Below are 10,484 nucleotides of genomic sequence, written 5' to 3'. Positions count from 1 at the left end.
AAAAATTGCATTTTTTGACACTTTTTACAACCCAGATTTTTTTAACAATTCAGAACAACAAAAGGTACTCCATCATTAACAATATATGATTTTTTCAGCTTATGTCACCAGGCTAGATTTTTAGATATTGCATAATATCTCTGCTGTAGGAACTTGTGGTAAAAGTGTTATAATAGTGTCAAAATGGCGACTTTCTACTAAAATACAACCATCCATTTCTCCCAACTTTTTTTAGGTCAATATCCTTATATTGCCTTGGAGTACAATTTATTGCAAAATGAATAAATTCTGGGTTTTATAATTTATGAGTAGGCTTCTACCTTAATGTGATTATGGACACTATATTGTGGCCAAAGGTTTATTGATGTGGTTATGGACACTATGTTGTGGCCAGGGGTTTGTTCATGTGGTTATGGACACTATATTGTGGCCAAGGGTTTGTTAATGTGATTATGAACACTATTTTGTGGCCAGGGGTTTGTTAATGTGATCATGGACACTATATTGTTGCAAAGGGTTTGTTAATGTGATTATGGACCCTATATTGTGGCCAAGGGTTTGTTAATGTGATTATGGACACTATTTTGTGGCCAGGGGTTTGTTAATGTGATCATGGACACTATATTGTTGCCAAGGGTTTGTTAATGTGATTATGGACACTATATTGTGGCCAGGGGTTTGTTAATGAGGTTACTGACACTATATTGTGGCCAAGTGTTTGTTAATGTGGTTATGGACACTGTTGTGGCATGGGGTTTGTTAATGTGGTTATGGACACTTTATTGTGGCCACAGGTTTGTTAATGTGGTTATGGACACTATATTGTAGCCAAGGGTTTGTTAATGTGATCATGGACACAATGTTGTGGCATGGGGTTTGTTAATGTGGTTATGGACATTATATTGTGACCACAGGTTTGTTAATGTGGTTATGTACACTATATTGTGACCACAGGTTTGTTAATGTGGTTATGGACACTATATTGTGGCCAAGGGTTTGTTAATGTGGTTATGTACACTATGTTGTGGCATGGAGTCTGGTAATGTGATTATGGACACTATTTTGTGGCCAGGGGTTTGTTAATGTGATTATGGACACTATTTTGTGGCCAAGGGTTTGTTAATGTGATCATGGACACAATGTTGTGGCATGGGGTTTGTTAATGTGGTTATGGACATTATATTGTGGCCAAGGGTTTGTTAATGTGGTTATGGACACTATATTGTGACCACAGGTTTGTTAATGTGGTTATGGACACTATATTGTGGCCAAGGGTTTGTTAATGTGGTTATGTACACTATGTTGTGGCATGGAGTCTGGTAATGTGATTATGGACACTATTTTGTGGCCAGGGGTTTGTTAATGTGATTATGGACACTATTTTGTGGCCAAGGGCTTGCTAATGTGGTTATGGACACTATGTTGTGGCATGGGGTTTGTTAATGTGGTTATGGACACTATGTTGTGGCCAGTGGTTTGTTATTGTGGTTATGGACCCTAGATTGTGGCCAGGAGTCTGGTAATGTGATTATGGACACTATTTTGTGGCCAGGAGTTTGTTAATGTGATTATGGACACTATTTTGAGGCCAGGGGTTTGTTAATGTGGTTATGGACACTATATTGTTGCCAAGGGTTTGTTATTGTGGTTATGGGCACTATGTTGTGGCCAGGAGTTTGTTATTGTGGTTATGGACACTATTTTGTGGCCAGGGGTTTGGTAATGTGATTATGGACACTATGTTGTTGCCAAGGGTTTGTTAATGTGATTATGGACACTATGTTGTTGCCAAGGGTTTGTTAATGTGATTATGGACACTATTTCGTGGCCAGGGGTTTGTTAATGTGATCATGGACACTATATTGTTGCAAAGGGTTTGTTTATGTGATTATGGACACTATTTTGTGGCCAGGGGTTTGGTAATGTGATTATGGACACTATGTTGTTGCCAAGGGTTTGTTAATGTGATTATGGACACTATTTCGTGGCCAGGGGTTTGTTAATATGATCATGGACACTATATTGTTGCAAAGGGTTTGTTTATGTGATTATGGACACTATATTGTGGCCAAGGGTTTGTTAATGTGATTATGGGCACTATTTTGTGGCCAGGGGTTTGTTAATGTGATTATGGACACTATATTGTTGCCAAGGGTTTGTTAATGTGATTATGGACCCTATATTGTTGCCAAGGGTTTGTTAAAGTGGTTATGGACACTATATTGTGGCCAGGGGTTAGTTAATGAGGTTACTGACACTATATTGTGGCCAAGGGTTTGTTAATGTGGTTATGGACACTATATTGTGGCCAAGGGTTTGTTAATGTGGTTATGGACACTGTGTTGTGGCATGGGGTTTGTTAATGTGATTATGGACACTATATTGTGGCAAAGGGTTTGTTAATGTGGTTATGGACACTATATTGTAGCCAAGGGTTTGTTAATGTGATCATGGACACTATTTTGTGGCCAGGGGTTTGTTAATGTGATTATGGACACTATTTTGTGGCCAAGGGTTTGTTGATGTGGTTATGGACAGTATGTTGTGGCATGGGGTTTGTTAATGTGGTTATGGACACTATGTTGTGGCCAGGGGTTTGTTATTGTGGTTATGGACCCTATATTGTGGCCAGGGGTTTGGTAATGTGATTATGGACACTATTTTGTAGCCAGGGGTTTGTTAATGTGATTATGGACACTATTTTGTGGCCAGGGGTTTGGTAATGTGGTTATGGACACTATATTGTTGCCAAGGGTTTGTTATTGTGGTTATGGGCACTATGTTGTGGCCAGGAGTTTTTTATTGTGGTTATGGACACTATTTTGTGGCCAGGGGTTTGGTAATGTGATTATGGACACTATGTTGTTGCCAAGGGTTTGTTAATGTGATTATGGCACTATTTCGTGGCCAGGGGTTTGTTAATGTGATCATGGACACTATATTGTTGCAAAGGGTTTGTTAATGTGATTATGGACACTATATTGTGGCCAAGGGTTTGTTAATGTGATTATGGGCACTATTTTGTGGCCAGGGGTTTGCTAATGTGATTATGGACACAATATTGTTGCCAAGGGTTTGTTAATGTGATTATGGACCCTATATTGTTGCCAAGGGTTTGTTAAAGTGGTTATGGACACTATATTGTGGCCAGGGGTTTGTTAATGAGGTTACTGACACTATATTGTGGCCAAGGGTTTGTTAATGTGGTTATGGACACTATATTGTGGCCAAGGGTTTGTTAATGTGGTTATGGACACTATATTGTGGCCAAGGGTTTGTTAATGTGGTTATGGACACTGTGTTGTGGCATGGGGTTTGTTAATGTGGTTATGGACACTTTATTGTGGCCACATGTTTGTTAATGTGGTTATGGACACTATATTGTAGCCAAGGGTTTGTTAATGTGATCATGGACACAATGTTGTGGCATGGGGTTTGTTAATGTGGTTATGGACATTATATTGTGACCACAGGTTTGTTAATGTGGTTATGGACACTATATTTTGGCCAAGGGTTTGTTAATGTGGTTATGGACACTATGTTGTGGCATGGGGTCTGGTAATGTGATTATGGACACTATTTTGTGGCCAGGGGTTTGTTAATGTGATTATGGACACTATTTTGTGGCCAAGGGTTTGTTGATGTGGTTATAGACACTATGTTGTGGCATGGGGTTTGTTAATGTGGTTATGGACACTATGTTGTGGCCAGGGGTTTGTTATTGTGGTTATGGACCCTATATTGTGGCCAGGGGTTTGGTAATGTGATTATGGACACTATTTTGTGGCCAGGGGTTTGTTAATGTGATTATGGACACTATGTTGTGGCCAGGGGTTTGTTAATGTGGTTATGGACACTATATTGCTGCCAATGGTTTGTTATTGTGGTTATGGGCACTATGTTGTGGCCAGGGGTTTGTTATTGTGGTTATGGACACTATTGTGTGGCCAGGGGTTTGGTAATGTGATTATGGACACTATGTTGTTGCCAAGGGTTTGTTAATGTGATTATGGACACTATTTCGTGGCCAGGGGTTTGTTAATGTGATTATGGACCCTATATTGTAGCCAAGGGTTTGTTAATGTGGTTATGAACACTATATTGTTGCCAAGGGATTGTTATAGTGGTTATGGACACTATTTTGTGGCCAGGGGTTTGTCAATGAGGTTACTGACACTATATTGTGGCCAAGGGTTTGTTAATGTGGTTATGGACACTATATTGTGGCCAAGGGTTTGTTAATGTGGTTATGGACACTATGTTGTGGCCAGGGGTTTGTTATTGTGGTTATGGACACTATTGTGTGGCCAGGGGTTTGGTAATGTGATTATGGACACTATGTTGTTGCCAAGGGTTTGTTAATGTGATCATGGACACAATGTTGTGGCATGGGGTTTGTTAATGTGGTTATGGACATTATATTGTGGCCACAGGTTTGTTAATGTGGTTATGGACACTATATTGTGGCCAAGGGTTTGTTAATGTGGTTATGGACACTACATTGTTGCGAAGGGGTTTGTTCATGTTGTTATGGGGCCCTATATTGTGGCCAGGGGGTTGTTAATGTGGTTATGGACACTATATTGTTGCCAAGGGTTTGGTAATGTGATTATGGACACTATTTTGTGGGCAGGGGTTTGTTAATGTGATTATGGACACTATTTTGTGGCCAATGGTTTGTTGATGTGGTTATGGACACTATGTTGTGGCATGGGGATTGTTAATGTGGTTATGGACATTATATTGTGGCCACAGGTTTGTTAATGTGGTTATTTACACTATATTGTTGCCAAGGTTTGTTAATGTGATTATGGACACTACATTGTTGCGAAGGGGTTTGTTCATGTTGTTATGGGGCCCTATATTGTGGCCAGGGGGTTGTTAATGTGGTTATGGACACTATATTGTTGCCAAGGGTTTGGTAATGTGATTATGGACACTATTTTGTGGGCAGGGGTTTGTTAATGTGATTATGGACACTATTTTGTGGCCAAGGGTTTGTTGATGTGGTTATGGACACTATGTTGTGGCATGGGGTTTGTTAATGTGGTTATGGACACTATGTTGTGGCCAGGGTTTTTTATTGTGATTATGGACCCTATATTGTGGCCAGGGGTTTGTTAATGTGATTATGAACACTATTTTGTGGCCAGGGGTTTGTTAATGTTGTTATGGACACTATATTGTTGCCAAGGGTTTGTTATTGTGGTTAAGGGCACTATGTTGTGGCCAGGGGTTTGTTATTGTGGTTATGGACACTATTTTGTGGCCGGGGGTTGGGTAATGTGATTATGGACACTATGTTGTTGCCAAGGGTTTGTTAATGTGATTATGGACACTATTTTGTGGCCAGGGGTTTGTTAATGTGATTATGGACACTATTTTGTTGCCAAGGGTTTATGGACACTATACTGTGGCCACAGATTTGTTAATGTGATTGTGGACACTATTTTGTGGCCAAGGGTTTGTTAATGTGATTATGGACACTATATTGTTGCCAAGGGTTTGTTAAAGTGGTTATGGACACTATATTGTGGCCAGGGGTTTGTTAATGAGGTTACTGACACTATATTGTGGCCAAGGGTTTGTTAATGTGGTTATGGACACTATATAGTGGCCAAGGGTTTGTTAATGTGGTTATGGACACTATATTGTGGCCAAGGGTTTGTTAATGTGGTTATGGACACTGTGTTGTGGCATGGGGTTTGTTAATGTGGTTATGGACACTTTATTGTGGCCACAGGTTTGTTAAAGTGGTTATGGACACTATATTGTAGCCAAGGGTTTGTTAATGTGATCATGGACACAATGTTGTGGCATGGGGTTTGTTAATGTGGTTACGGACATTATATTGTGACCACAGGTTTGTTAATGTGGTTATGGACACTATATTTTGGCGAACGGTTTGTTAATGTGGTTATGGACACTATGTTGTGGCATGGGGTCTGGTAATGTGATTATGGACACTATTTTGTGGCCAGGGGTTTGTTAATGTGATTATGGACACTATTTTGTGGCCAAGGATTTGTTGATGTGGTTATAGACACTATGTTGTGGCATGGGGTTTGTTAATGTGGTTATGGACACTATGTTGTGGCCAGGGGTTTGTTATTGTGGTTATGGACCCTATATTGTGGCCAGGGGTTTGGTAATGTGATTATGGACACTATTTTGTGGCCAGGGGTTTGTTAATGTGATTATGGACACTATTTTGTGGCCAGGGGTTTGTTAATGTGTTTATGGACACTATATTGCTGCCAAGGTTTTGTTATTGTGGTTATGGGCACTATGTTGTGGCCAGGGGTTTGTTATTGTGGTTATGGACACTATTTTGTGGCCAGGGGTTTGGTAATGTGATTATGGACACTATGTTGTTGCCAAGGGTTTGTTAATGTGATTATAGACACTATTTCGTGGCCAGGGGTTTGTTAATGTGATTATGGACCCTATATTGTAGCCAAGCGTTTGTTAATGTGGTTTTGAACACTATATTGTTGCCAAGGGTTTGTTATAGTGGTTATGGACACTATTTTGTGGCCAGGGGTTTGTCAATGACGTTACTGACTCTATATTGTGGCCAAGGGTTTGTTAATGTGGTTATGGACACTATATTGTGGCCAAGGGTTTGTTAATGTGGTTATGGACACTGTGTTGTGGCATGGGGTTTGTTAATGTGGTTATGGTCACTTTATTGTGGCCACTGGTTTGTTAATGTGGTTATGGACACTATATTGTGACCAAGGGTTTGTTAATGTGATCATGGACACAATGTTGTGGCATGGGGTTTGTTAATTTGGTTATGGACATTATATTGTGGCCACAGGTTTGTTAATGTGGTTATGGACACTATATTGTGGCCAAGGGTTTGTTAATGTGGTTATGGACACTACATTGTTGCGAAGGGGTTTGTTCATGTTGTTATGGGGCCCTATATTGTGGCCAGGGGGTTGTTAATGTGGTTATGGACACTATATTGTTGCCGAGGGTTTGGTAATGTGATTATGGACACTATTTTGTGGGCAGGGGTTTGTTAATGTGATTATGGACACTATTTTGTGGCCAAGGGTTTGTTGATGTGGTTATGGACGCTATGTTGTGGCGTGGGGTTTGTTAATGTGGTTATGGACATTATATTGTGGCCACAGGTTTGTTAATGTGGTTATTTACACTATATTGTTGCCAAGGTTTGTTAATGTGATTATGGACACTACATTGTTGCGAAGGGGTTTGTTCATGTTGTTATGGGGCCCTATATTGTGGCCAGGGGGTTGTTAATGTGGTTATGGACACTATATTGTTGCCAAGGGTTTGGTAATGTGATTATGGACACTATTTTGTGGGCAGGGGTTTGTTAATGTTATTATGGACACTATTTTGTGGCCAAGGGTTTGTTGCTGTGGTTATGGACACTATGTTGTGGCATGGGGTTTGTTAATGTGGTTATGGACACTATGTTGTGGCCAGGGTTTTTTATTGTGGTTATGGACCCTATATTGTGGCCAGGGGTTTGTTAATGTGATTATGAACACTATTTTGTGGCCAGGGGTTTGTTAATGTTGTTATGGACACTATATTGTTGCCAAAGGTTTGTTATTGTGGTTAAGGGCACTATATTGTAGCCAAGGGTTTGTTAATGTGATTATGGACACTATTTTGTGGCCAAGAGTTTGTTAATGTGATTATGGACACTATTTTGTGGCCAGGGGTTTGTTAATGTGATTATGGACACTATTTTGTTGCCAAGGGTTTATGGACACTATACTGTGGCCACAGATTTGTTAATGTGATTGTGGACACTATTTTGTGGCCAAGGGTTTGTTAATGTGATTATGGACACTATATTGTTGCCAAGGGGTTAGTTAATGTGGTTATGGACACTATATTGTTGCCAAGGGTTTGTTAATGTGATTATGGACACTATATTGTTGCCAAGGGTTTGTTAAAGTGGTTATGGACACTATATTGTGGCCAGGGGGTTGTTAATGAGGTTACTGACACTATATTGTGGCCAAGGGTTTGTTAATGTGGTTATGGACACTATATTGTGGCCAAGGGTTTGTTAATGTGGTTATGGACACTATATTGTGGCCAAGGGTTTGTTAATGTGGTTATGGACACTGTGTTGTGGCATGGGGTTTGTTAATGTGGTTATGGACACTTTATTGTGGCCACAGGTTTGTTAATGTGGTTATGGACACTATATTGTAGCCAAGGGTTTGTTAATGTGATCATGGACACAATGTTGTGGCATGGGGTTTGTTAATGTGGTTATGGACATTATATTGTGACCACAGGTTTGTTAATGTGGTTATGGACACTATATTTTGGCGAAGGGTTTGTTAATGTGGTTATGGACACTATGTTGTGGCATTGGGTCTGGTAATGTGATTATGGACACTATTTTGTGGCCAGGGGTTTGTTAATGTGATTATGGACACTATTTTGTGGCCAAGGGTTTGTTGATGTGGTTATAGACACTATGCTGTGGCATGGGGTTTGTTATTGTGGTTATGGACACTATGTTGTGGCCAGGGGTTTGTTATTGTGGTTATGGACCCTATATTGTGGCCAGGGGTTTGGTAATGTGATTATGGACACTATTTTGTGGCCAGGGGTTTGTTAATGTGATTATGGACACTATTTTGTGGCCAGGGGTTTGTTAATGTGGTTATGGACACTATATTGCTGCCAAGGGTTTGTTAATGTGGTTATGGGCACTATGTTGTGGCCAGGGGTTTGTTATTGTGGTTATGGACACTATTGTGTGGCCAGGGGTTTGGTAATGTGATTATGGACACTATGTTGTTGCCAAGGGTTTGTTAATGTGATTATGGACACTATTTCGTGGCCAGGGGTTTGTTAATGTGATTATGGACCCTATATTGTAGCCAAGGGTTTGTTAATGTGGTTATGAACACTATATTGTTGCCAAGGGTTTGTTATAGTGGTTATGGACACTATTTTGTGGCCAGGGGTTTGTCAATGAGGTTACTGACACTATATTGTGGCCAAGGGTTTGTTAATGTGGTTATGGACACTATATTGTGGCCAAGGGTTTGTTAATGTGGTCATGGACACTGTGTTGTGGCATGGGGTTTGTTAATGTGGTTATGGTCACTTTATTGTGGCCACAGGTTTGTTAATGTGGTTATGGACACTATACTGTGACCAAGGGTTTGTTAATGTGATCATGGACACAATGTTGTGGCATGGGGTTTGTTAATGTGGTTATGGACATTATATTGTGGCCACAGGTTTGTTAATGTGGTTATGGACACTATATTGTGGCCAAGGGTTTGTTAATGTGGTTATGGACACTACATTTTTGCGAAGGGGTTTGTTCATGTTGTTATGGGGCCCTATATTGTGGCCAGGGGGTTGTTAATGTGGTTATGGACACTATATTGTTGCCAAGGGTTTGGTAATGTGATTATGGACACTATTTTGTGGGCAGGGGTTTGTTAATGTGGTTATGGACACTATACTGTGACCAAGGGTTTGTTAATGTGATCATGGACACAATGTTGTGGCATGGGGTTTGTTAATGTGGTTATGGACATTATATTGTGGCCACAGGTTTGTTAATGTGGTTATGGACACTATATTGTGGCCAAGGGTTTGTTAATGTGGTTATGGACACTACATTTTTGCGAAGGGGTTTGTTCATGTTGTTATGGGGCCCTATATTGTGGCCAGGGGGTTGTTAATGTGGTTATGTACACTATATTGTTGCCAAGGGTTTGGTAATGTGATTATGGACACTATTTTGTGGGCAGGGGTTTGTTAATGTGATTATGGACACTATTTTGTGGCCAATGGTTTGTTGATGTGGTTATGGACACTATGTTGTGGCATGGGGTTTGTTAATGTGGTTATGGACATTATATTGTGGCCACAGGTTTGTTAAAGTGGTTATTTACACTATATTGTTGCCAAGGTTTGTTAATGTGATTATGGACACTACATTGTTGCGAAGGGGTTTGTTCATGTTGTTATGGGGCCCTATATTGTGGCCAGGGGGTTGTTAATGTGGTTATGGACACTATATTGTTGCCAAGGGTTTGGTAATGTGATTATGGACACTATTTTGTGGGCAGGGGTTTGTTAATGTGATTATGGACACTATTTTGTGGCCAAGGGTTTGTTGATGTGGTTATGGACACTATGTTGTGGCATGGGGTTTGTTAATGTAGTTATGGACACTATGTTGTGGCCAGGGTTTTTTATTGTGGTTATGGACCCTATATTGTGGCCAGGGGTTTGTTAATGTGATTATGAACACTATTTTGTGGCCAGGGGTTTGTTAATGTTGTTATGGACACTATATTGTTGCCAAGGGTTTGTTATTGTGGTTAAGGGCACTATGTTGTGGCCAGGGGTTTGTTATTGTAGTTATGGACACTATTTTGTGGCCGGGGGTTGGGTAATGTGATTATGGACACTATGTTGTTGCCAAGGGTTTGTTAATGTGATTATGGAAACTA

The sequence above is a fragment of the Saccoglossus kowalevskii genome, chromosome 10 (assembly GCF_978046115.1).
Source record: "Saccoglossus kowalevskii chromosome 10, keSacKowa6.1, whole genome shotgun sequence".
Taxonomy (NCBI): domain Eukaryota; kingdom Metazoa; phylum Hemichordata; class Enteropneusta; family Harrimaniidae; genus Saccoglossus; species Saccoglossus kowalevskii.
The sequence above is the reverse complement of the archived record's forward strand: the minus strand, read 5'-3'. Positions refer to the sequence as shown.